Genomic DNA, 27,142 nt, shown 5'->3' with positions numbered 1-27,142 from the left:
CAGGTGTCTTCTAGCCCTCTAACCTAAGTGATATCAGGAATAAGTTTCTTGTATACTCGGATGGGCAAGTTTGGGCATAAGTATACAACTAGTTCATCCACTACATAAAGGTGACTGGTAAGGTATCTTCCAACTTAAAGATTCCAATAGAATTCCTGAGATCAGTGTTCCCTGAAATATCTTGTTCCCATTGGATGGCCAGTCTACTTGCAAGAATGTTTTTTTTTAAAAATTGATTGGGAATAATTGCCTTTAATAATATCCACCCATCACTTACTGGAATGGAGATGGGAGAACTTATATTACTGAAGCTTAATTGCCTGTGATCTTCTCCTGAAGCATTTTAACTGCCACCTTTAGGTTGAAATTCTAAACTCTTTGGCTTCCATCTCCTACTCTTTCCTAACTCTCTGGTCACTCTTCCTCAGTCTCTTTTCTCTGGTTCCTTTTCCATGAATATTCCTTAATTATTGGTGTTCTTCAAGCTTTGTTTTGGCCTTCTCCCTTCTCACCCTGAATGGTATCATTGGATGACTGTGACTACAGATATGTGATGAATACAACCAGTAGGACAATAACTATCAAATTGTTTATTACCCGCCAAATCATCTCTATATTGGCCTTGTTTCCAACTGTCCACTGCACACAGGGATCCTACTATCAGGCACTGCCTAAATTTGAACCTTATCTCCTGCCATGGCCTAGACGTAACCTAAGATTCAGATATGAATTATGTTTTAGTGAGAAAGCCTGAATATTAGCTCAAACTAACCCAGATTCAAATCCTAGCTCCACTGTTTACTTGCTGTGCCAAAACAGCCAAATTTTCCATTCCATTTGAACCGCATATTCTTAATCTATGAATTTTGGGGAAAATTAAATAATTAAATCAATCTAGCTCAGCTCCTAACACAACTGAGTTGTTCAACAAATGTTGGTTCCTTTCTCTTCCTCTCCAAAAATGTTACACTACTTAGATTTTCTTAATCATGCCACGATTTATTTTCTACTTAACTGTGTTATTGCATGCGCTGTTCCCTTAGCCTAGAAGGCCCTCTCTTCACCTCCCCAACCCTCATGCCTGCCAGGTAAACTATTACACAACTTTAAAGAATGCAATTATCAGGAAATATTTCCTCAACAAGACCACACTGCAGTCAGAGCCAGGTACTCCTTCCTCCATGCCTTGGAAGCATTTTATTTTTGTGTCTATCACTTTATATCATAAATGTTTATTTATATCTGTCTCCCCGACTAAGCTGTGAGCTCATTAAGAGTTCTAAGTAATCCAAATTGAGCAACAGAATGTCATAATTCCGAAGATATTTCAAACCACTGAGTTAATACAAGCAATCTAAATACATAATAATAAATACTATATTAATTAAACTAAATTTTGTAGAGACAAATTATTCAATTTCCATAGTAGGTACTGGAAACAGAAAGTAAACCTAGATATTGTCCCCACCCTCTGGTGTTGAGAGTGAATCTATTGTGTACAAATTTAAATTTTCAAGTGAAATAAAATTTTAATCTGTATTTACTTGTTTTTTACAGAAAGTGATGCAAATGTTTCATGAATTTTAAGTTTCTCTTTAGATCCACTATGTTCATCACCAAGACTTGTACTATTTGTGTATGTCATCACATTTTTTGAAACAAGTAATTAAAAAGCCAATAAGGAAATTTATTGGATCAAATAAATGAATGTGCAGCAAAGAACAAACATAACAGCTTCTCAAGCAAGTCAATAATATGATTGAGGACCTATATTCTTTTCTTCTCTCCAGTTTTGTGATTGCAAGATGATTGCCAGTGATAAGCCAGGCTACATGTTCCCCTTCCTCACATCTAAAGGGAAATAAAGCGTGCATCTTCCCCAACCATGGAACATAAGTCCTTCCTCAATCTGATTTGGCCAAAAGGTCTCACATATTCAACCCTGAGCCATTAACTGGCTCCAGAGGAAAGTTATGAAATAATTGGCTTACTTCCGGGTTCTTAAGCAGTTGCTAGAAGGGGAGTAGGATTCTACGATTGGATACAGCAAATCAAAGTTCACCTGGAAGCTGAGGTCAAAGTACACTAAAGCCACATACTGGGGGAGGGTAGAAAAGATGTTGGGAAGTCAAAGTCAACATCCACGTGCTACACTGTCATAATTAAGTCATAAGAGAAAAGGGTGGTGAATCTTGAGCACACACAGAAGCCCAGGGAAAATTATTGTGTTTTAACAGTTTATTAATGGTTCTTTATTATGGAGAAAAATGAACTGCATTTATGTTATTTTACTTGATTAATTCATTTAGTATTTCTTCCTTACAATAAAATACATTTGCAGAGTGAATGGTTGTATCTTCCCGCCAACCAATTCACAGGTTGAAGCTCTGCCCTCTAGCCCTCTAATGTGATAATATTCAGAGGTAGAGTTCTGGGGAGGTAATTAGGTTTAGATGAGGTCATGGAGGTGGGGACCAAGATGGGATCTGTGCCCTGTCGTTTAAGTGATAGATTCTTTTTTTTTTTTTTTTTTGAGACAGAGTCTCGCTCTGTTGCCCAGGCTGGAGTGCAGTGGCTCGATCGCAGCTCACCACAACCTTTGCCTCCCAGGTTCAAGAGATTCTCCTGCCTCAGCCTCCCGAGTAGCTGGGACTATAAGCATGCACCACCAAGCCTAGCTAATTTTTGTGTTTTTAGTAGAGATGGGGTTTCTCCATGTTGGTCAGGCTGGTCTCAAACTCCTGACCTCGTGATCCACCTGCCTTGGCCTCCCAAAGTGCTGGGATTACAGGTGGGAGCCACCACGCCCAGCCTTAAGTGATCAGCTCTATGGTATTTTGTTATAGCAGCCAGAACATATTAAGACACAGAATGTGTGAAGTTTTTCTTTTTTTTTTAAACTAAAATTGACTTTGAGTGTTCAACATCACTTTGGCTACAGGGTTATCTGTCTCTCCTCTATTGTCAATACATTGAACATTTAAAAAATAAGATTAATCAGTTGTTTTGATTTCTCAGGAATACTGCTAGTGAAAAGAAAAACTGTACTTTTAAAGAAATTAAGTGAATTAAATGATAGAATCAAAAAAATAAAAATGTACTCCTAACATGGAGAACTAGCCTTTTCCCTACGCCAACCCACACCCTCCTTTACCTCCTCCACCACCAAATATGCACACGCACACACACACCCTTCTAGAATTGAGAAGAGAATATACCATTAGAAAAAACAAGGTATTGGTTCTCCAAATTAGACTTTTAGCATGGCATTTTACTGAGCAAATGAGTATGCAATTCTCAGTTCTTCCTTGGCAGAAGAGGCATGCAACACCAGGACAGTCTCAGTTACCTGATTTTACACATGTGTATTCCACGGCTGAGGTCCCAGGGTTACAGGGTTGAGGAGTTAGAATGAAGAGGAGATCAAATATCTCAAGAGTTTCTCTTTTCTATTAAATGTCTTTGGAAATTTGCTGTTAAATATAGGCTGTGACCTTCACCCCCATAAAGGTCTCGATAAATGTCCTAGAGTTTATTTTTTAACTTTCATTCTCCCTATGACTGTTTAATTATCATCAATTATCAGTTCTCGTTGTTCCCTTGAACAATCCTTCTGTTTCTTAAAAAGAACTTTTACTGATAAGGTCAAAGGGTGCCAGGTTTCAGGTTTCTGGCTGAGAGCTGTCACTCACTTGTTCCATTTTCTGCTATTCATGTTCTACCTTGATCCAGGCTAGTATGTCAAGGAAGGGGCCATCTCAGCTTTTTCACATCTTGGTGTAACAGAGGCAGACTTAGCTGTGAGATTGATTCTCCAATGATCTAGCCAGGCTACTACTGCTATAGAAGGAACACAGAGCTGTTTTTGAGGAGGAGATTTCAACTATGGAGAGTGCTAATCTTTCTTCTCCTTTCGGAAGAAGGAATGTTCCTTTCCACTGTTAATATCACATCAGGTTGGAAAGACTTTCCTGTTCCAAGCCCCCACCTCTTACCTCCAGTGTGCAGATTCATTAATTATAGAATTGAATGTCCTCAGAGAAGGTAATATCAAGCTAAGAAAAGTCTGCCAATGTGTGTCAAAGGACATCACTCTCCTTCAACACACAGCCTAGTACTTCACAAAGGCAATACAGGATATACCTTGCAGGAGTTTGTTGTAAAGGCTGAATCAGCTAATTCATGCAAGCACTCAGAACAATGTCTGGCATGAAGTGCTCAGCTATTATTATCATGATAATGATGGTGATTGAGGCAGCCTGCTGTTGCAGAAAGAATGGTGTTCGGAAGAGCAAGAGATTTGGGTTTCAGTCCTGATGCTTCTGCCCACTGTGTGGTATTGGACAAGTCACTCAAGCTCTGAGCCTCAAACTCCTGATCTGAAAAACAAGAATAATTTTACCTCCCATGCAGCTTTCTCAAGGGATGATAGAACCACATGCGATAAAGGTTTTTAGAGCCTTTCATGAGCCATGAAATGTGGTACAAATCATAAGGGTCACGGACTGCAAGCACGTGAGGACAGAGACCACATATAGAATCTGGTCAGATATCTATTACAGAATAGGCACTCAACAATATGTGATTCACAGATCGAAGTATCCACAGTAGAATCACCATTATGGCTGTCATTATTTCCTCTCACTCAAATGTGTCCTTCCTTTACCAATATGTTTTCATTCATTCATTCAAGGCTGACATATATCTGCTAATATCGCCAAGGCTGTACCCATTGGTAAACAGTGACAACTCAAGCTTTTCCTTATTTGAACACTTGTTTCATATTTACTACTTGAACACAACACTCATAATGCCATGTGGCACATTTCAAAGCAATTTGAAGTCAACTTTCACAACAATTTCCTATGTATTCTCTTATCTGATCCTCACTACAACTCTGTCAGGTAGGTATTTTATTATTACTCTTACTTTACAGGTGAGGGAACTGACAAAGAAAAGAAAAGAAAAAAGAAAAACTAAGCCCAACAGCAAAATGGGTCCTGATGGCCTACAGAATAAAGTTGAAATAATTTCACAGTGTAGCATCACGGTCAAAAACACATTGTAAAACCACATTCCCTGGAATTCAAATTCTAACTCTGCCAGGCACTGAGAGATTAAAAAACTTGCCCAGGGTCTCAGTGCCTTGGTTTCCTTACCTATAATAAGGAGGTAATAATAGCACTTACCTCTAAGGTAGTTGAAAGAATTCAGTCAGTATACAAAAATCATTTAGAAAAGCCAAGCACTAAATGAATGAATATTAGTTATTATCATAATTTAGTCTGACATTCAGTATTGTTGGCAGTCTAAACTGAGCCTATCTTTTCAGATGCTTCTCCTCTGCCTTTGGATATATTCTGTTGTCCAGCCATCCTCATCCACAGAAGACCTAACACAATCATAGATGCTTGAGAAATGTTTGTTGAAAAATAAATGAAGGAGGCCAGGTGCGGTGGCTCACGCCTGTAATCCCAGCACTTTGAGAGGCCAAGGCAGGTGGATCATGAGGTCAGGAGATCGAGGCTATCCTGACTAACACAGTGAAACCCCGTCTCTACTAAAAATATAAAAAATTAGCCAGGCATGATGGCACATGCTTGTAGTCCCAGCTACCCGGGAGGTTGAGGGAGGAGAATCGCTTGAACCCAGGAGGCGGAGGTTGCAGTGAGCCGAGATTGTGCCACTGCACTCCAGTCTGGGCAACAGAGCGAGACTCTGTCTCAAAATAAATAAATAAATAAATAAATAAATAAATAAATAAATAAATGAAAAAAGACAAGAAGGAAGACAAGTCATGTTACACCTTTCTCACTTTTATGCCCTATTCCCTTCATCAAAGCCACTGCTGGCTTTTTAGTTTCTTCAAAGAGTGTATAGTATAATGACTTTTATAGTCAGCAAATCCAAGATTTTTTCTGTGTCTGGTCTGACTTGCTTTTTCTGAATTACTTCTGCTTATCTATATATTGCCACCATAAAGGTTTCTTTTCCCCATCATAAACCACCTTTGAATATTTTGCAACATAGTTTGTATACATTGCAATATGATGAGATGCCATTAAATTTATTTAATTTTTATTCTTGGTATATATCTATAAACAGAAATTATAGCACTGAAAGTATTTTTAGAAGTTTTCAAGCCTAGAAAAGAATTGCATTCCATCTCCCTGCAGGGTTGAGGGTGATTGTGCTTCTCAGCGCTGAAAAACAAGGGCGGAAGAATAAAATTCCTGAACACTGTAATTTGCCTACTCCTTCTGCCAATTTTTTTTAATTTATAGCCTTGCAAAAACTGATTTTGATCAGATCCTTTAAGAAAACATTTATAAAATTTTCATTATTATCTCTTCTTCCTTAGTATAATCCCTACCCTTTATGTAATACAGAACCAGTATGTCAATAAATAATGTTATTAGTGTTTCAAAATAAGATGAATGAGTATTCGATATTTTTGTACAGTGATTTTTAATAGCATGCTTGTATGTTTAACAAATGTTGTGTTTATAGATACAAAACCTGACTATCCACTTGAATTTTTAAATATTTGTATTCGGACTATCAGTGAGAAGCTTATGTTACCGCACTGTTTTCATAGTGTCTCAGACCCAGGCCTAGGTTTTGGTTTGTGCCTCTGTTTTAGTTGGATATTACATTACCCCAGGAAGAAAATGTCTCTGTAGGTAGAAAGAAAGGGAGGAATTTCTATGTTTTATTCATTTCCTCTCCCATATATGAGATGGCATTAGTTTCTACTTTACTACCTGAAACAAATTTGGGTACATGCACAATACTCAAGACAGCATCCTAGGAATTAGTTGAAGGAAATCAATATAAAGCTTTTTTTTTTCTTTTTTGGTGGGGAGCAGGGAGAGCTAGTATTTCTTATACCACAGCTCAGAAAAGTAAATATTCTTGCCCCAAGACTTGGACTTAAGACTTAAATCATAGTCACTATGTTCCCATTATTTCTAATTCTAATATATTTTATTTTATGGTTGTTATTTTTCATACTTTTCAAGCCAAGCCCCAAGACTGGAGTCTTACTACCATCAAAAACATGGGAGTTTTGCCCACAGTAAAATTTTCAGCAAGGGGGGAAGAATTTTTTTTTCTTTTTCCCTACTGTGTATGCTTTTTTTTTCATTCCTAAACCAAAATTTCAATGATAGAGCTACCCAATATTTTGTGCCTAGCTATTTTCCAAAATGGGACATATTTGATCCTATAAAAAGACATTTTATTTATTCAAAGTGCTTATTTTAAATGTTCCTTCATTCAAGGTGGTATTTTTCTCAGGCATCCTACAGAGAAATTAAGTAAAATTTAATCATGTTCCTACGGCAAAGGAGAAATTCTCCGCTGTTGGCAGAATTGAAATTGTGAGTGTAAAATCATGATTGTATGATGATTGGTGATTCCATTGTTCTCCAGTAGAGGGGTGGAAAAGTCCTTTTTCATAGTCACTTCGTTTATTGACTAGTTAACACAGTCATAAAATCCTTTGGCAAGGAACTGATTTTCTTCCTTTAAAAGTAATCAAGAATCTATGGTTTTAAGTAGGTAAGAGGGGAGGAGAAAGGGTCACTTCCTGGAGGACTGTCTGGTTAAACTGGTTAGGCAGTCTAATTTTTCCAACAGTAACCAGAGTGTGAAGGTAATGAGGTATCATGGTTCAATGGTTCACGCCCATGGCAGAGAGAGTTTGGACTTTTTCTCATAAGCTCTGTGCATTATTTGCAGGATACATTCAGTCATCTGAATTCAATTGGAAGTTCAGGTCCCAAGTGTGGGAACTATCCTTATATATGAGGTGGGAGGTTTAAATGGAATTTTTCTAAAAAGTCAGTTTAAAATTGAATGTAATTTTTAATTTAAATAATATTTATCATCCCCAGAAGCGTAGCAGCTTCCTAAATTACAAAACAGAAGAATCACACTAAGAAACTCAAAGAGATCACATCACAAATTTAAAAACAAAAACAAACAAACAAAAAGAACCTCAAGAACAGAGACTCTTGAGTCTTGAGTTGAGAGCCACCTTTACAGGGCAGGTAAATGGCTACTGGAAGACAACAGAGCTAGAATTTCCACTCTTCCTTTCCATTAGTAGGTGCCAGTCTCCATATACTCCTAACACAGACAATATGTGTAAAGGCTCATTCTTATGAGTTTTTAGTGTGTAACGGAGTGTTTTATTGTCTCATTCTTGTGAGTTCTTAGTGTGTAACAGAGGTAGCCTGTCTCTTCTGCCCACAGATCTCTCAAGGTGTACAAAAGTGCCCCATTTCCCCCCCACCCCACCCATATTTAAGATAAATAAGCACCTTCTATAGCCCTTCGGGGGTCTACTTGTCATTAAGTGCTCTCTCCCCAGTGCTACTGGAGTTTGTCATCCAGGGTATGATGGTTCACAGGGGGCTTCCAGAAACACAGATCAGAGTAGGATTCTGCTCTTCTGTTGGGACAGCCAGAACTACTAATAGGTCTCCAAGAAGGGGTATAAAGATGGATTTTCTAATCAAGTTGCTCTAGGCATTCATAAGAGGACCTTCGATGCAGCCCTTTTCTGGAGTCAGTGATCCTAGAACCTCTGGAACTACTGACAATATCAGAATTAACTTAGGGATAGGACTCAAGTATTAGAAGTGTCCCACTACCCGAGCTCTGCCCGTCTCTCCCTTCTCTCCCCAACCCCTCCCCCTCTTTTCAATAACAACAAAAAAACAAAATTGACAAAAACTTTCAATTCTCCTCAGAATCCAGCTCCTCTCTTTCATTCCAACACAAAAGAGATCATGCTATTTCTCATCACCAATATTAGAACTTAAGGGCCCCTCAGGATGTACCCAGGCCATAGAACATCAAAGACCTGTACATTCTTTAGAAGAGCAAGAAGGCATGCATGCCATTTCTTTCTGGCCAATAACTCCCTTTTCATCTACCTCCTTTGATGCAAGATACTCAGGGAGACTTCTTGGTACGGAAATGAAAACAAAACTCTAGTTAAGGTCTCAGCAAGTCACCCTCCTAGCTTAAGTTTTTGAGAAGATGCATGTGACAGGGAAGGAGAGTTGCATCTGAAAAGAATCAAAATCCCCTCTTCCTTCGAAAAGGAAGAAAGGATAAAAGAAAGTGGAGAGGATAGGTGGAGGGAGAAAGGGAAAGACAAAGAGAAAGGAAGACAGAGAGGTAGAAAAAAGAAAAGAAGAAAAAAGAAAGAAAAAAAGAAAAATAAAGAAGGGCTCTCCAGGGAGGAAAAAAGGAAAAGTGAAAAGAAGAATAAAATTTTAATTATGTGACAAAATATTTGAAAAAGCAACTCTCTAAGTTATTGACATTTTTATAGTGGTGATGTCATGGACAAGGCTTGTCATAAAACGTTAAGGTGACACTATAAGTTTCAAAATGATAAAAGGGTGCTCTTGCTGAAGCATATGATAAGCCCCATACCCATGGGCTGTAAAAGGGTACATTAAACCTGGTCACCCTGCCCAGGCATTATAGGATTGCACACCCAGGACTGTTCTAGTGATGACGATGTTGTTGAAACTCTGCCAGCTGACTTTTGAACATGGTGCCTCTGTAACCTAATTCCTTATTCATTAAACAGTCTGCTCCCTCACAAGCAGTTTGTGTGCCCATTATCTTGATGGGACCCATGCAGGATTGCCTCTGTCTTCACACTTGAGTTTGCAAGATCCCTGATGACAACATGGATTCCTACCATACAAGAAAACAAAGCAAATTTATTGAACTCCCAATTGAAAACAGTAGCAAATCAAGCTGGCTTAACTAAAATATTTCTCATAGAAGATTAGGTTATCATTTTTAGGGTGATGATCATGAATAGTAATTTCTCAACAAGGACTGACTAGGAATCCCCCAGTTCCCTAATGGAAATTAGCAATTCTCCAAACCAGCAGAAACCTATGTGGTCAACCATTTCAGTTTGCCAGGGACTAAGGGATCACCTAGGATGTGGGACTTTTAGTACTAAAACTGGGGAAGTCCCAGGCAAACCAGACAAGCTGGTCACCCCTAGGGAAACTCCCATTACTCACCATTCTCCTTTCGGCTTCCTCAGACTTGCAGCTCACAGGCTATCCTCAGAGTTCTCTAGGACTGAGCTTCTACTTTGATTTTCACAAACATCTATTTATGTAACCTGCCCCTCCACCGGACACAAGGGCGGACAGATGTCTCAATCATTTTTATGTTCCAACGTCTGGCTTAGAAGAGCTTGCTGAACTGAGATAGCCAAACAACTGAGTTGATCTTCTGCTGAATGTCAACTGAATGGGGACTGTGATACCCTCAGGTAAGAACTGTATTTTCTGCACAGTGTACACACTCCCTGCCTCCCTAAATTAAACTTAGCTTGGACAGGACTAGAATCTCTTTTAAAGCTTCACTTTCTCACATTAAACTATGAGGTTTTCTGAAGACACTTTCATACACTGGCATAGAATGCAGTTCAGGAGTCAGACTAACCTAGATTCAAACCCAGGCTCCACAATTCACCATCTCTGTGACCTTAAACAAGTCATCTAACATCTCTGTACATTACTTTCCTCACATATGTCTTTCATCGTGCTGTTGGGAAGACGAAATGAGACACCTATATGTAGACTGCTTAGCTCTTAGCTTTATGGTAAGAACCAGCATATGGTAGTTATCATTATTCTATTTGGAGTTTTCTTTCTAAGCACCAAGGGAGCAAAGATGAGACTAGTTGGAAAACAATACGTATAATAAGATCTCCCAAGTTTTTTTTTTAAGCCCGGAGGCTCTACCATCATGTATTTTTTTTATTTTTTACACCAAACGTGCACTTTTATAATTATGATAATCTGTCTATGCCTATAATGAGCACAGTACTATAACCTAAGGCAAAAATCACCAGCAACTCTACTATGTACACGGCAGGGAAGGGGGAAAGCCTCATCTCCCCACCCTACCCCCCATTTTATTACTTAAACTTCCCATTATGTGAGCCATTTATTCAATTTTTACTGAACTTTTCACAAACCAGAAAGCCACTGGAGTTGGTCCAACCACTATAAAATTTTACTGCTCTTTGTTATTGCATAATAATTCCTAAGAGTTAACATTTTACTTTTCTTCTAAAATAAGGGATTTGCTTAAAGCAAGAAATCTCATTATTATTACTAATGATACTAAACCCAGTACATTATTGCTCTACGATAAATTATCAGAACAAAGTTTAAAGTTTGTTCTTTATATTATAAGAGAAAATATTATATTTTCTCTTTCTCCTTCCCCTTCTCTTCTTCCTCCTCTTTCTCCTTATTTCTAATTACATATTTATGTTTATGTACCCAAGGAGTATATCATTCTCTGGGGATGCAAATTGAAACAACACAGAAACAATACTTATTCAATCATAAGTGCTTAACATGCTTTATAATGATGTCTCTTTCAAAATGCTCCGTTTAAGTCGGTTTATAAGATGCTGCCACAATAGGTATTTCTGATAAAATACCACATATACATTCCCCAGAACAACACATCCTGCAAAAGCATGCACTAAAAATAATGCAGCTTATATAAAATAAAGAGTTAAGAGAAAACCACTCAACACTCATGCAATTTTGAGAATTCTGAGAAGGTGGTGGTAATGGTATAGTTTTTGAAGCCCCCTAAATAAATCTTTCTTCAAAATAAAAAGCAATTAAGATCCCAAAACATATACAACAAAATCAAATGACAAGGTATCCTCTGAATTCCAAAATCCAAACAGGAGAAGACAAAACACCATATATATTCACAATCTTATGACAAAATGAAGTTTGTAAGAAATATATATATATAGTATATAATTATATTTGCTGTGACAATATACCTATATTACAACTATAAAACTGGCAGAATGGGGATGCTATCAGAAAAGTAGAATAATCCTGATGATTATCTTATAGTTACTAAAATAAATCCAATTATTTTAATGCTGATTAAATTGATGCAGAATACTAGCTAATATCAATATATCTCATAGAATGGACTCAATAGACAACAAAGGCAGGGGCAGAACAGGAATGGGTAATTTTTTTAATGTTAGCATAAAAATTAAAACAAAAGAGCAAGCCTTTATTAATACCAAAGATATGTACTTTAAAAATAGAAGAAACAAATAAAATGAACCACCTAGAGAAAGACATATTCTTCAGTGAAAAAGGGAGAGCAGAGAAAATTGTGTAGTATGTGCAATATTTTAATTTAATTGTTTCTGACAACCTTGAGAACCAGGATTCTCAGGAACGAACAAAAAAGAAGACATAAGTGAAAGATAGAAGAAGTTAAATTTAAAAAACTTGTGTGCCTAAATTTGAACTGGAAGTGTCAGTAGGAATCATAATATAGCTTATCTTTTTAAAAGATATATTTCTTAAAATATGTATATTATGTGTATATGTATATATACATAAATGCATACACATACATACATACATGATATACATAGATCCATTAGCATTCCTACGTCTGGATTATAATTTCTAATACCATTCTCAAAAAACTAAAAGGACTGGGATAGAAAATATACAAGATGAGTCTGCAGTATCTTGTCAAACCGGATAGCAAGGAAACTATCATATACTACAAGGTTCATATCAGCAGGATGCAAGGGTCAACTTGAAGAAACTCCTGTTCCATTTCACAAAAACTGGGACAATTTGAGCGTTAATAATTTTACAAAAGGCAAAAAGTTTAACAAAAAATATGTTTGAATTCATGGGGCATAATTATACTTACAAAAACATATACTTGGTGACCACTTGTTTAAAAAAGGCAAAAAATTAAAAAAAATCAAGCCTTTATCCAGGATTCCATATGTGAATTGAATTACTATATAATCAATAAGGAAAATTTCACTTATAAAAATGTTTCAGGTAATAAGTGAAGAAGAAATCATAGAATTGGAATATCACAATTTTGCAAATTGTAGTGAATTAACGGTTCATTAATTGAACATCAGTAGCTGCTGAGATCACCAAAACAGAGTCAACTAAACATCTCATGCCTCATGATAGAAAAGCACAGAATCAGGCCAGGTGCAGTGGTTCATGCCAGTAATCCCAGCACTTTGGGAGGCAGTGGCAGGGGATCACTTGAGGCCAGGAGTTCAAGACCAGCCTGGACAACGTAGCAAGATCGTGTCTATATTAAAAAATTAAAAATTAGCTTAGTGTGGTGGTGAGTACCTGTAATCCCAGTTACTCAGGAGACAGGGGCAAGAGGATCCCTTGAGTTCAGGAGTTCAAGGCTACAGTGAGCTATGATTGCACCATTGCATTCCAGTCTAGGCAACAGAGAGAGACCTTGTTTTGGAAAGTAGAAAGAAATGGAAAGGGAAAGAAAGGGAAAGGAAAAGGGAAGGAGGAGAGGAGAGGAGAGGAGAGGAGAGGAAGGAAGGAAGGAAGTTCATAGCATCACTATGAAGTAGTCACATCAAAAAAAAGTATCTAACCTGAATTTAATCAAGCTCATATATGCAACTACCAACTTGCAAGAAAGATGTAGATGCTTGTTATACGAAAGATGTAGAAACTTGTTAATATACCCTGCAGACATACAATCAGCACAATCAAGACTGTGGGAAACATTGCAAGACAAATAACCCAGTTTGTTCTACAAAGAAACCAGAAGCGGTAAAAAGGATGGAGAGAGAATCTACAATTTAGTAAACATTTAAAAGACCAATCACCAATATCAACCAATCACACTGTGTGGCTTTGTCTTCCATTTTAATTTTTAGAAAAAGAATCATAAAATAAATTATGGCATTGATAATATAATCGAAAACTTGAACACTTACTGGATATGAATATTTTATGATATTAAGGAATTATTTTAATTTCTGGCTTTGATGATGGTATTGTGATTATAATAACAACAAAAAGCCTTTATCTTTTAAAGATACGTACTTAATACTTCATTTTATGAATAAAATCATATCATGTCCAGGACTTGCTTCAAAATAATATGGTAGGTGAAGTAGATAGGGAATTAGATGAAAATTTATTGTCTATGCGTGGATAATTGTTGACCCCAGGTGATAAGTAATGGCAGTCAATTATACAGTTCTACCAACTTTTATATAAGTTTAAAATTTTTCACAATGAAAGGTTTTATTTTTAAAATGAGGTACACCTTGATATATATTATCTAGGTATACATGTTCCAAGTTCCAGGTCCTACAAATACCTGAAAATATCACATAGTATAAAATTATTTATCACAATATTATTCACCCTTGCGAAAAACACAGAAATCGCTGCCAAATTGTGTGATATTATCAGTTTAAAAGAAACAGAACCATACAAAGTAATGTTTCTATAGTTGGTTTCTGATATTATCAGTTTAAAAGAAAAAGAACCATACAAAGTAATGTTTCTACAGTTGGTCTCTGAACTTCACGAGAAAAAAAAATTGGTTTTATACATTAATAGCTGTGCCTGATAGACTCACCTCATCTTTTTGGGGGCAATCTGTCCTGGAAAGATAATTTAGCAAATAACTCCAGAATGTATATAATGGGCCATTCCCACCTGTATCCTCTTAAAGGATGTGGATTATGTTTCTGCACCTTTTACCCTAGAGTTTCCATGACCTTAAGCTTCCTTGGGAAAACTATGGCAATTTAGTCTCTGTGGCTGAGGAGACTGCTTCAACAATGGAACTGGCATCAGCAAGGTTTCCATGACATCTGAGTGAGAAGAACTTAAGGGCAGTGGGTGGTGTTTGTGCCAGGCCAGATGGGTACTCTCAGGAAGCCTCATGGTGTCCCTGCTGCCTGTGTGCCAAGAACTGGGGGAAGGTAATGCAACAAATGCCCTGAGATAGAGACACAGGCAGAAAGCTCAGCAGAGTCCCTGGTCTGCTCCTATCAGCCAGGGAGATGCTGAGAGCCCAGAAACATTTTCCAAAGGTCTCTAAAACATGTGTCCGTATATATAAAGCATTTCTATAAGGAGAATCTCTTTCAACAGGCATATTTTCTTAATACTGATTCTATTTCCATAGTTTCATTTACAATTCAGATTCTAGAGGGGAAATAAAATTCTGTTTTCCGTATTTGAGTTGGTAGACCAGAAAAATACATAGAATATTTGGCTTATTCTGTATGTGATTTTTATGGCAAAACATCTCAATAAAACACTGCCAGGGTTGCATTGCCAGTAGCATTGTTCCAAGGCACTTTTCTCATCATCATCATCATCATCACCATTATCATCATCATCTTAATTGCTATTCACTTAGCACTAACTACATGCTAGGCCAACATCTATTGTTTCTAGGGAGATAGATTCTTCCACAGTGTTTCCACTTCCACTTCTTTGCAGGGAAAAAAGGCATTGTGGACAATAAATAAATGAAAGTAAAATTATACTATTACCTCGAATACATTACTTAAATTTAAAAATAAATTTTTCTCAGGATTTAGTACCATAATGCTTACAAGTTATTTGGAAACTAATGCATCTCACTGTATTGTAATTAATGTTTGCATGTCTGTCATTTGCCTCCATGATTTTGTACTTCTGTAAGGATAGGGACCATGTCTATCTAACACAGACTTGTAGACTCAGAATCTAGCACATAGCAGGGGCTCAATTCATATTTTTCAAGTGAGTAAATAATTAAATAAATTAATAAAAGAGCAAATAGAGCTCACAACTGATCACATACAAATTGCACCAAGATATGATGTTCAGTTATTCTATAATACTAGAAATAGTTTACTTATTGTCTCATTTAATCCTTATGAAAACTCCTACAAGGAAGATACTACTATTTCTACATTACAGATAAGGAAATTAGGTCTCAGAGGGCCTATGAGACTGACCCAAGGTCACGTAACGAAATAGTAAAGAGTGAGTTCATCAAGGCTGACAGATTCCAGAACCCTTGGTCTTTCCACTGCCCCAGACCCCTTCCTTTGAGTGTTAGGCTGTCTCCCTAAGGGTGAAGAAAACTGGAGACTGGTAAAAGATTCCCACATTTACGAATTGGATAAGGTGACCTCACAGCCACATCCCAGAGCAAGGACACTGTCCCCTTAAGCAGAGCAACTGCCATCAAAGTCTAATTTTAAGAAAAATGTTAAAATGTGTTCACATTCACACACATTTGCCTGTGTGTGGCTTTGGGCTGTGTTCTTCATTTTGTTCTAAACAGAACTTTTTTTCTCTCTTTTTAGTCACATTTCTGGAATAACAGAACATTGTGTTCTGTATCAAATCTCATCACAGCTGCACATTAAAAAGTGTACCTCAAAGTTTCTTATTTAAAATATAGAAATGCAAGATTATAATAAGATTAAATATTTCTTTATTATGCCCTTGAGTGGGGAGAAACAGTTTATTTATTTCCTCCTTCTTCTCGTAGGGCTTCATAGTAACCCTGTCCTCTTTTAAGTTCATGGCTTTTCTGGAATTTCAAATTGTCCACAGAGCCAACCTCAGGATTATCTATCTTTCATAGGATATATTTGGCAAAAATAGACTTATTTTCAGTGGGATGAAGGGGAAAGGAAAGAAATGGTAATGATTTAGTCCCTTGTTAGTGTGGTATTTTTTTAAAAGCAACTTGCTTTTTACTAGTGATTAATATTTCCAAGATATTTTTGTTCAAGAAATATTTTTTAGGCTTTAAAGGCAGACACAATATCATAAAAATATCCAGAATTCATCGTTCTCATCAGGTGGTAAATTATTTGTTACCTACACCCAAAACAATCAAACTGGTGCCCCTAAAGATGCAAAAATAATCCTGGATTCAAAAACTAGAAATTAAAAACCAAATACCCATTTGTTCTGAAGTATATGAGTATCTTTAAACACTTTAATTGGAAAAAGCTTCTATTCACAAATAGAAGTTATCACCAAAATTTTATTTTCAATCAGATAAAGATATATTTTTAAAGGTTTATTTACAATTGAGCAGATGTTTGTCCCTGATTGAAGGATGAGGAAAGGGTTTCTGTACATAACAAACATAATGTTATTCCTTTTCTTTATTTTTTAATGAATGAAACAGCCTCAGAATTATACTTTGGCTATCAAATATATTCTAACATTTATTCTATAGCAGTTGGACAGTTAAATGAGCATATAAAAGTACCAGAATGTTACCAAAAATGTTCCTCTTATCAACTCCTCCATAAACTATCATCATCAACTGGTAATCATGTTATTTTCTAATTATTAAACTTGTACAGTAATCAAAGGATCCCTTTGGGTATTTACATGCTCTATCTTTGTTCCTCTTTCTTTTATAATCTTCTTTCGATCTCTAGCCCTCCGTGAAGCACTTTATCAGATAATAAGAAAATCACTCTCCCACATAAAATAATTATTTTTAAAAACTATGGCAAAGTTAATGATCCTTATTTGCTCTGTCAGATCCCTTACACTAGAACTATATTTTGTCTGTTTTGCACAGTACTTTTGCCAAGCACACAGGGGAGTTGAAGAGATAGTAGTTGATGGTAATTATCATGTACCCTTTGTTTGTTCACAAGGGACATTTGCTGAAGATTAAAAATAAATTCACAACTAATTGACTGTCAGCCATAAGCTATACTGCTGGGACTTCCAAACTACCAACTGAAAAGAAAACGACTGAGCAAATCTTGCCAAGGCCCAACCCAAAGATTAAAAACAGCCTCCCTGTTTAACTTGCCTACAGCACAACTCATCAGATGAAAGGTAACTTCAGTAGTTCTGCAATTCCCTTCCCCAAAGGGCCCACTTTGGGAAATAAACCTTTAATTACAAATGCTATAACTGGGCCTGCTAAGCTGCCCCTTTCAAGCCACCAATGAGCAGTTATCTACTGAGCACTACCTATTTGCCTGGTACTTGTAGACTCTGAGAATACAATGATAAATAAGATATTCACAACTCTTTCCTTTGTGGTATTCAACCCCAGCAAGGAAGGAGTATAGTTAGAAACTTTTACGTAGTGAAAGAAAGATGAGGAAGACAGTAATGATGCATTCCAATGGCAAACACACCTCTACTTCTTAGTTTTATTTCTTTATCACACCTACCTCAAGTTGAAGGCAGCAATCTTTATAGTTCTATACCTCATGCATGAAAGACAATCCAGGAAACCTTAAAAATTGTCTGTCCCAATGAACCATGACCCACAATGGTATAAGAACATTGACAAAATATGAACAACAATGGTAAAATATAATCAACTCACTAATGAGTCATGTGCATGATCCGGAGGCACAGGTAAGACAAGACTGGTTTATTTAAGGGCTTAGTTCTCCTTTGGAAATGGAGCTAATCTTGTCAGAATAGCAGTTGAGCTATTCCTCTCTCCTTTCCCTATCCATCTTTCCCCCTCCCAGATCTTCTCTCTTTTTTTTTCCCCCTTTGGCTTCCTATCTGCACCTACCTTCTTTCTTTCACAAAGCCTGACTTCATAGATGATGGTTGTATGATAGGCATTGTTAATGTCCACCAATTTCTAATTATTTACTTTTGGTCAGACAGGAGATTACATTTCCATGTTCCCTTGAAGTTAGATGCTGCCATGTGACTCATTTTGCCCAAAGGCATGTGAATGACACTCTGGACTAAGGCTTCTATGGCTTGTGTTTGACTTGCCAGCTCTTTCTCATCCCCTGCTGGGGTGAACCCTGAAGCCTGATGTCATTAGATGGCAGTGTCATAAAATGACAGAGTCTCCTTCAGCCTTACTCCATATGTGACAGTGATAAGCAAAGCTCTCCCTGACACCGTGAATGAGAAATAACCTGAAATTTTAGAGTTGTTATCACAGGATAACCTACACTATTCTGACACAAGTAAAAGAAGAAATACACTAACCAGCACATGTCATAAGGATGTTGGCAACAGGATTCATTTAGCACACATTTACTGAATTGGCATGTAAGTGAAAGAATCCAACATGGGAAAATAGAGAAAAGATAAAGTTGTTGCCCTCAAAGAGAGGGCAAAAAAAGAAAAAAAAAATGACAAATGTAAAAACAATTATGGTAGAATTTTACATATATATTTTTTAAATCAGTCAAATATGGTAAGGAAAAGTTTGGGAAATCTTTGTCTAAAGAGCGTGCAGCTGGAAGCTAGGAGTCCAGTCCTGCCATGTTTTTGTAAGTCATTACCATTGTTATCATCATCAACCTATTTATTATTACAGAGCATGTGTGACTTCAGGCAAGACACTAAACTTTTTTTTTGCATCTTTAAAGTAGAGGGAAAATACTATTTCTCTTTTTTAGATTACTGAAATGTGATTAATACCCAAGAGGATAGAATGTCTATGTACTCTGAATTCTTAAGACAAAACAACATCTCAGGCAGAGTGAAAAGCCCCTGGCTGAGGTTTCAATACTTGTGTACAATTGAGCAAAAGTCAGAAAGCCTTGGTCTTTTTATATCTCAGCCAAAGGTGTCTATTGAGCTTTCACTGTGTGCCAGCTACCATGCCAGGCTCTAGAGATGGGCCAGTGAACAAGGCATTGTGCTTGTCTCACTCTAAAAACTGGCAGAGAACATGAACATTAAACTTTAAGTATTATGATCATTAATTGCGTAATTACAAACGTTCTAAGAGCTCCACAGGATTCCACTGGACCATTTGACTGAGAGACCTAAGTGGCTTATCAGGTATGGCTGATAAACTGAGTTGGGAAGAATCTGTAAAATTAGTATCACAATGTACTTTTAAGGTGGCTATAATGGTTTTTAAAACTAAATGTAAAATTTTGGCAAATAGTTGGTTCTCAATAGATGTTAGTTATTGAACAGTGCCATAGAAATCTGTGCATATGTAATCAAAGGCAAAGTTCTAAAAGGAAAGAAAAAGGCCACAGCTTTTACCACATATTAATCCATATGCTACTGCTATCATTATCACAATCAATATTAACACATCGCACTGAGCTGTTTCATAATTGTATTTTTATGTTTCCCCTGACAACTCTTAATTCAACCACTGGGGAAGCCCCTGTCTTCCTGTCTGCCTTGTTTTGGTTTTGTTTCATGTACCTTTCCTGGCAACGGGGTCCATTTACTTCACTGGTTACCATAGAAGCCTGCTTGTTCTGAAGGGCAGTAAGTGTTCTAGGGAAATCAGCAAACTACAGGAAGGGAAAGGCTAAAAGTCTCTTGCCCAGATTATGAGTCAACCAGTAAATTCAATTCACTCTATTCCAAATTTCTTCTAGGTGGGGTCCAATCTGGGATGCAAGTGGAAGCTTAAAGGTTGTATTACTTCAATATCTGTTTTCTATAAAATCATTTTTATTTTTATTTGGAAGATTGTAAACAGTTTGAATAAGTAAGTCTCTTGATTTTACCATTTTATTTTATTTGATGACTAACTTTCTTTTATTGCTTCATAAAATGAACCTCATGGAATGTTTGCTTACTTCTCATTGCATGAGGAATAAAAAGGAATTGCTTAAGTGTGTTTGACGATCATTGTAAATAGCATATAAACAGGACTGAAAATATAGACCTGCTCAATAGTGGGCATAGATACAGTGAAAGATACTGAATATTTATATTCATGAATCACAGTAAGATTTTCAAGATGGACCTATAAAAAGAAAAAAAAAAAGTTATTCATCAGTGTATAATCCAGAGCTGAAGTTTGGCCAACATGGATTTCAATTGAGTAAATCATTTCATTCATTTGTACAAAAGGGACAACTAACATATACTTTCTCAGACACATATTATTTCATTTACCCCTCCCAATAACCCTTTGAAGTAATATTGTTATTGTCATTTTTGAATGAGGAAATTAAAATTAAAATCACAGAGAGAGAGACAGTAAGTGCTTTTTAAAAGGGCCCTTAGTCCCTCAAGAACAGAAAAATAGGAATTTTATTATTTCAGTTGTTTATGAAGTAAACTAAAATGTATATAGTTCCTAGCAACTTAGCAAAAGTATGATTTTTTAAAACATAAAGAAGAGGACAACTGTGCCATTCATTGCACCACAAAAGCAAAGTTATGTAGAGACAAGAGTACAAAAACAAGGGCCTTTGCTCTGTTGTTTGTTGAAAAGGAAGTGTCATTATATTGGTAAAAACAGCCCTGTCCTTTCATTCAATGGAAAGAAATCAGAAATCCAACCTGGAACAGGCTTGGACTCAGTGGAAAAATCATGTCCCAGTGCAAAAGTAATGGCTGTTGTAGATTAATAACCATTTACAGCTTTTTATCTTGGTTAAACTGCTATCTTCCAGACTGTAAAAGATAACCTGGGCTTGTTGCAGAGCTTTTTAAAGAAAACACTGCCTCTTAGGAAATCCGTCTCCCTATGCTTTGCTCAGGAGTTTGAAGTCATTCTGTCAATATCTTGGAAATAACATTTCTGAAAAGCAGATTATTAGCCCTGAGTTACATCTTCCACCAGTGGAATATTTGCCTTGCCTAAATAGCAGGTGGGGCTTAAAAGTGAGAGAATATCTCTGTAGAGAATTTCTGAGCTTTCCATTACTGAAACACAAAGATGTATTTTAGGAAATTGCAGAACTGCTGCATCCAAATCAACTCAACACTTAATGAGAAAAGCACAGAATCTATCATTATTCCTATTAGCAATGAGTATATATGAGTGGATTTCACCTTGGAGATTCTCAGAGCAAAAAATTTACCAGCTGTTCTCTATATACAACAAGACTTCGCCCACACTAATAACTGGAGACTTCATAAACTGCAAGGCACAAAACCTATCACAGTATAGCTGGGGAGATTTTAAGATCAAATATAATTATTCAACAAGCAGAATCAAAAGACTCCATGTCTATACACACTTGGTAAACAGCCAGGATGTAAACTGTCAGCCCCAGGATTCAGTGTTTCCCTGTATCTTGCATACTCTACGCAGTTTGCTCTGAATCGCTGTTTAAAAAAAAAAAAAAAAATTCCAATGATTCATTCTCCTCCAATCTTAGTAGAAAGCATTTCCACACCAAAGTGGACTTTATTTTTTCTTCCACTCTCAGTCAGCATGGAGTGAGAGAGAAGGTCAGGAGCCTGTTTGCTAATCCTTTCTCTGCCACAAATCACAAATCACCTCTAAGACCTGGAGTAAGTAACTTCTCATCTTGGCCTTCCTGCCTTCCTTCATCTGTAGAGTGTGGGGGTTGAGCAGGAGGATTTTGAAAGCCCCTTCCAACTTGAGGATTCCGTGATAATATAAAGCTGTTCCCAGGTGTCTGGCAAAACTCCTAGTTTCTGTCTCTCTTGTTTCCTGATGTACAGTTAAATTATGGGTCCCTCAACTGAATTTCAATAAAAAAGGCTCTTACCCAGGGTTAATTGCAAGTTTTGAAAGGGGGAAGGGAAGAGCCCACATGAAGAGTTGCTGAGAGCCCAGCAATTGCTACCAGGACTAGAATCAGCATATCTGTTTTGCCAAAATTCTTTTCTGAGGTCACAAAGCCCAATCCTCTTAATAAAAGAAGCAGGTTCAGCTAGAATTTTCCCACCCAGTCTAACAATGATGGAATTTCAAGACATTGTTCAGTTGCTGTCATAGGAAATTGAAGTTTTTAGATCGAAGCTGGTATTACTAGTATCTCTTGTTAAGAGGCAAACCAGAAACAATAAACTTTTATCCAGAAAAGAAAAAGTGTTTATTTAAACCCAGAAGTATCTATTGCTGTATCTCAATATGCCCAGCTGCAGGGCCACAGTAAGAGGTTCATAGCTGAGCCCTTCCTGCTCTGCCCACATCATACCAAACATGTTAATACATACATACATACCCAATCTCATCCTAAATATAACATTTTTCTTTAAACTGCAAAAGGATTTTTATAATTTTGTTTTTGAAACTTTCATTTTGCAGTGTATTTCTCTTATTTTGTAGCCTATAATCTTTTCCAGTTTTTAAATATTTTCATCCGCTTTTAAAAAGTTTCACGTCTAGAGTGCCCAATAAATTAAAATCTCCCTGATTAACCTTACGTTCAACATTCTTCTGAAAATACACCAGACCATCAGAACTGGCCACATAGTAAAAGTCACAATCAAAGAAGCCTCTTCCAGATACCGCACAAGGCAGCTACATTCCCTGAAGCCAAACTATATTCTGGAGACTTCAACGTCAAGTAGGCTGGGTTCCAATTTGACACCAGGATCCTTAACATCTGGGAAGACCAAATTTGGGAAAAGAAACAAAAGTAATAAGTTTCCCTTCAGAATATAAGTTTGAGAACCATTCAAATATGGACTTCATACCCTTCTAGAAGCTGATTCTTCCTATCTCATTATACATTGACCTTTGAAATGGAGCTTTGCCCTGTATACTGTAGCTGTATTGAATGGTGCTTCAAGTTCCTGGGATGGGAGTTTTCAGGCAAAGCAACCTGGCACCAGGGAAGGCAGGGATTGTAAACCAGAAACTGTACTGTACTTGGTATTGGAAAAATAATCAGTCTGCCAGAACAGACATCTTCTGTATTCCGACACCTAGTATCTAATCTAGAAAACATTCTAATTGTTCTCACTCATTTTTTTCCATGACAAAACCGTTGCCTCAAGAGGGGGAAAAAAATCCCTGATAATCTTGATTACATTAAGGGGTCAAAGATCCATTTAGGACAGCTATTCTTATCCAGCGTCATTTTCAACATCAATAACGTATTTCAATAAGGCTCTCTTTGAGTGTTTCAAAGCAAAATCACCTTGAGCCTTCATGCAATGGACTAAGTCAATAAAGTCCATTGAAAATTGAGATGGAAAACCTGTTTAAGAATGTGCAGTTTAGAATCACATGTGTGAGAAATTTCTCCTTCATATGTCCTGGCCCCCTGATGAATGCTACATTTTCCCCAGATCTTTCATGGCTGAGTCTTGGTTAGCACCCAAAAATGTACTATCATGCTTAGAGACCTACCCGGAGTAAGTGGATATTCTACCCCTAACCCAAAACCAGTACACATGCCTGACAGAGGAATAGAATATGTGAAATTCACACTTTCCTGGAATATCCAAAACATATGATCTCCATGCCAGAGAAGAATCCTCTATGAAATGATATTTAGGGGACAAATGGTAAAATGCTTTCCACAGCCACATTCAGTTTCTACTGATAAATCTGCCTTCTGTTATCCAGGATGGAGGGAAATGGTAGAGAGGGGTGAGGGTACTGGGAACCAGCATTGTCAGCCTACACAACTCTTCTCTTCCAAGGAAAGAACAGCAAACTGCAAAGAAAGGAGAGAGACTTGTGGACAAACTAATTTCAGTTTTTCACGTCTACTCACTCTTGAAATGAAAATCATAGCACATCGATCCAGTTCTGTATTTCAGAAATGTGCTGCCTGGCCTTTTCCTGAGTTGTGTATTATTCCATTAGACAAAATGATAGAAATTTCTATAATTTAAAAGTGACTGGCCCAACCTACCTTTTTTATGGTGATGGGTTTTTTAAATTCAATTGGAAGTAGTACCAGGTAAAATAGAAGCTCTTATCCCTGATTTAATAGCAAATGGATAGTAGTCTGCATATTTGTTTGGTAAGTTATTTTTTAAATATTTACACTCATACAGTCTTATGTGGGTATCACTGACTATGTGATATATTAATTGCGTCACGTCTTTTCTATTAATTGTACATTGGGTTAGACAAAATTCCTGGTAAAAGAAAACATTGTGGTTAGGGTACTAAAGCTTTCAAGTAGGATATGACAAAAAGCAGGTAATAATATTCTCCAAGAAGAGGATTATGTTGGAAGAAAATTGAGTTAGGTGGCTTATTAGGATTCTTATTGAATTTTAAGAACTTTCTGATTTGTTTTGCTCTTAGAAGGGGCCCATGTACTGTCCTTTGAAAGCATATTATGTAGTCTGTAACCATATCTGCCATGATTAACATTTCTGAGAGAGTTTAACTTTTAAATGAACTTGGGAGATTTACCACTGAGGCTGTTTTGAAAACCGATTAAGTATTTCATAACCTTATAAAATTATAAAAATTTTAGCTATTTTCTCTGGCTTCTGATTAGAAGTATGTATAGAACCCCATCATTTTAATTAATATTTTTCTTACTAATTTAGAAATTGAGGCCCAAAGTTACGAAATGACCGGCTTCACTGCTACTTACTGGCAAGAGACCTAACATAAAGAGTTCTTTCTATCACATTCTGGTATTTCGATTTATTTCAATAATTTGTATTAATTTGGTTAGATCTTTGGAAGAAAACTAAATGTCCTTTAGTGCAGCTATTCATGTTTGTCCTCGAACAAGGTATTTGAGAATCTTGAAATTAATAATGTATTCATTCATTCAACAGACATTATTGAACCAATACTATATACAAGAGATTTTAAGTGAGTAAGGTAGAAGGGGAGTACAAAGTACCTAACTCTCAAGAAGGTTTTGGTCTTGCAGAAAATAGATTGTGCCTTGACAATTCTCAAGGCTGACTCATCCAGCAGGAACAGTGCCTAAGGCCTACAATATTTTTAGGGGCTATGAAAGGTTTTAATATTAATATCTCTTCAAATCAGAAGAAAAAACGAATATATTCAGCCTAGATTATATTTGTCTTTATACAAATACAGTCATAAAATATAACTGTCAATAATTTTTTTATGGAAAAAGGGTCCCACAAAGGAAAAAGTGCCTGGTGCCCATGAAAGTCATATTGTAGCTCTGAAAACAATACTCCAAATATCTACCCCCAAAATTTTACCCTAAAACATTGAGAAAGCTGAATTTTCAGAAACAGTCTCAGAAAGCTGAACGTATCATTTACTCCAGTTACCATCTTAGAGGCCTTATAAATCTACCACCGATCTCTATTTCTGAATAGAACTCTTGGGAATTTTGCTTCACACTAAAATTTCCTTCACAGAGGTCAGGGGACAAAGACAGCTCAGGTGATTCACCAGCAGATAATGGTTTTCTGATCTCTGGAACCAAGCAGGCTTTCTACACAGACCTCCTAGAATTAAAACTCCATGGCCTCAAGTTTATGCCATTTTATGACCCTGGCAAAGCCTTCCAAACAGACTAATTTAAGATTTTCCAAACTATATGACGTTAATAGATGTTGCTGAGAAAAAAAAATCTATGACCAGATAATTTGGGAGCATGCTATATATAATATACCCTGCTCTTGCAGGTTATCAATTAACATAGTAAATGTTATCAGATGTCCTACTGGAAAGAAACCCTGGTTAACTTTAATTCAGCATTTTCCAAACTTGTTTGAATACAAGGCTCTTGTTCAAGAAAGTTTATTAACATTTCACAGGAAACCAATGTGTCATGGGACATAATTTGGAAAACATTAGTCTATACAAGGCATAAGCAAACTTTTTATGTAAAGAGGCATATCATAAATATTTTAGGCTTTATGAGCCAGATAGTCTCTGTCACAATTACTCAAATCTGAAGCTGTGGCAGGAAAACAGCCATAGACATTACATAAACAAATGGGCGTAGCTGTGTATTCCAGTACAACTTTACTTAGAACACAAGCAGTGGGCTGGATTTAGCCCAAGGGCTCTAGTATGCTAACCCTTGGTCTATGCTTTCCACTAAACCTTTTCAAAGCAGCTATAGCTATACCAAAAATGTTACAAAGTCATCTTTCTACATGTTAAGATTCAAAAACAATCAATTCAACCTAAAGTTTTTTTGCAAAGTATCTTTTTGGTCTGAAACTAATGTCAACTCCCATAAATGGCTACTCTTTCCATCAAAGTTCTTGAAAGTGTTTGCCAAAAGACAGGAAGGATACCCACTAAAAAATAAACAGTGGATATTATTGGATGTGAGACCACAAAGGATTTTTTTTTTCTTCATTGTACTTTTCTGTAACATTTTTGTAATTAGAAACTAAAACAGTGGAAGTGAGGTAGGAGGTGGGACTCCACTCCAGAGACAGGGCTCAGACACGAGACCAAATTGAGGACTAGCTAAAATAGTACGCCCAGCAGAAGCACCTCTCAATAACACAGGCCCACCAGTGTGCCATGGCAGTTGCCATGGCAACACCCAGAAATTACTGTCCCTTTCCATGGCAATGACCTGACAACCTGAAAGTTACCACCTCTTTCCTAGAAATTTTTGCATAAACCATCCCTTAATTTGCATAGAATTAAAAGT

The 27,142-nt window shown here is 36.8% G+C and overlaps 3 long non-coding RNA genes across 4 annotated transcripts in view; 1 reads left to right on the top strand and 2 right to left on the bottom strand.

The window, feature by feature from the left end:
- LOC100613094 (uncharacterized) overlaps nucleotides 1–27,142 on the bottom strand; it is a 404,311-nt gene that overhangs the window by 152,859 nt on the left and 224,310 nt on the right. The window contains exon 1 of one of the 2 annotated variants that reach the window (XR_010148104.1): nucleotides 10,065–10,202. The exons of the other annotated variant lie outside the window; for it this stretch is intronic. This is a non-coding gene — a long non-coding RNA (uncharacterized LOC100613094). Of the gene's footprint in view, nucleotides 1–10,064; nucleotides 10,203–27,142 lie in introns of those variants that run through there. 2 annotated transcript variants of the gene reach the window in all.
- On the top strand, nucleotides 10,066–20,470 carry LOC107967596 (uncharacterized). Its single transcript, XR_001708160.3, has 3 exons — nucleotides 10,066–10,321; nucleotides 17,546–17,732; nucleotides 20,231–20,470. It is a non-coding gene; the product is annotated as an uncharacterized LOC107967596 (long non-coding RNA).
- Nucleotides 20,353–22,415, bottom strand: LOC107967595 (uncharacterized). Its single transcript, XR_001708159.3, has 3 exons — nucleotides 22,328–22,415; nucleotides 21,830–21,917; nucleotides 20,353–20,604 (listed from the first exon to the last, which is right to left on the bottom strand). It is a non-coding gene; the product is annotated as an uncharacterized LOC107967595 (long non-coding RNA).

This window comes from Pan troglodytes, chromosome 10 (genome assembly GCF_028858775.2).
Source record: "Pan troglodytes isolate AG18354 chromosome 10, NHGRI_mPanTro3-v2.0_pri, whole genome shotgun sequence".
NCBI lineage: Eukaryota > Metazoa > Chordata > Mammalia > Primates > Hominidae > Pan > Pan troglodytes.
This window is presented reverse-complemented; position numbering and strand designations above follow the sequence as displayed.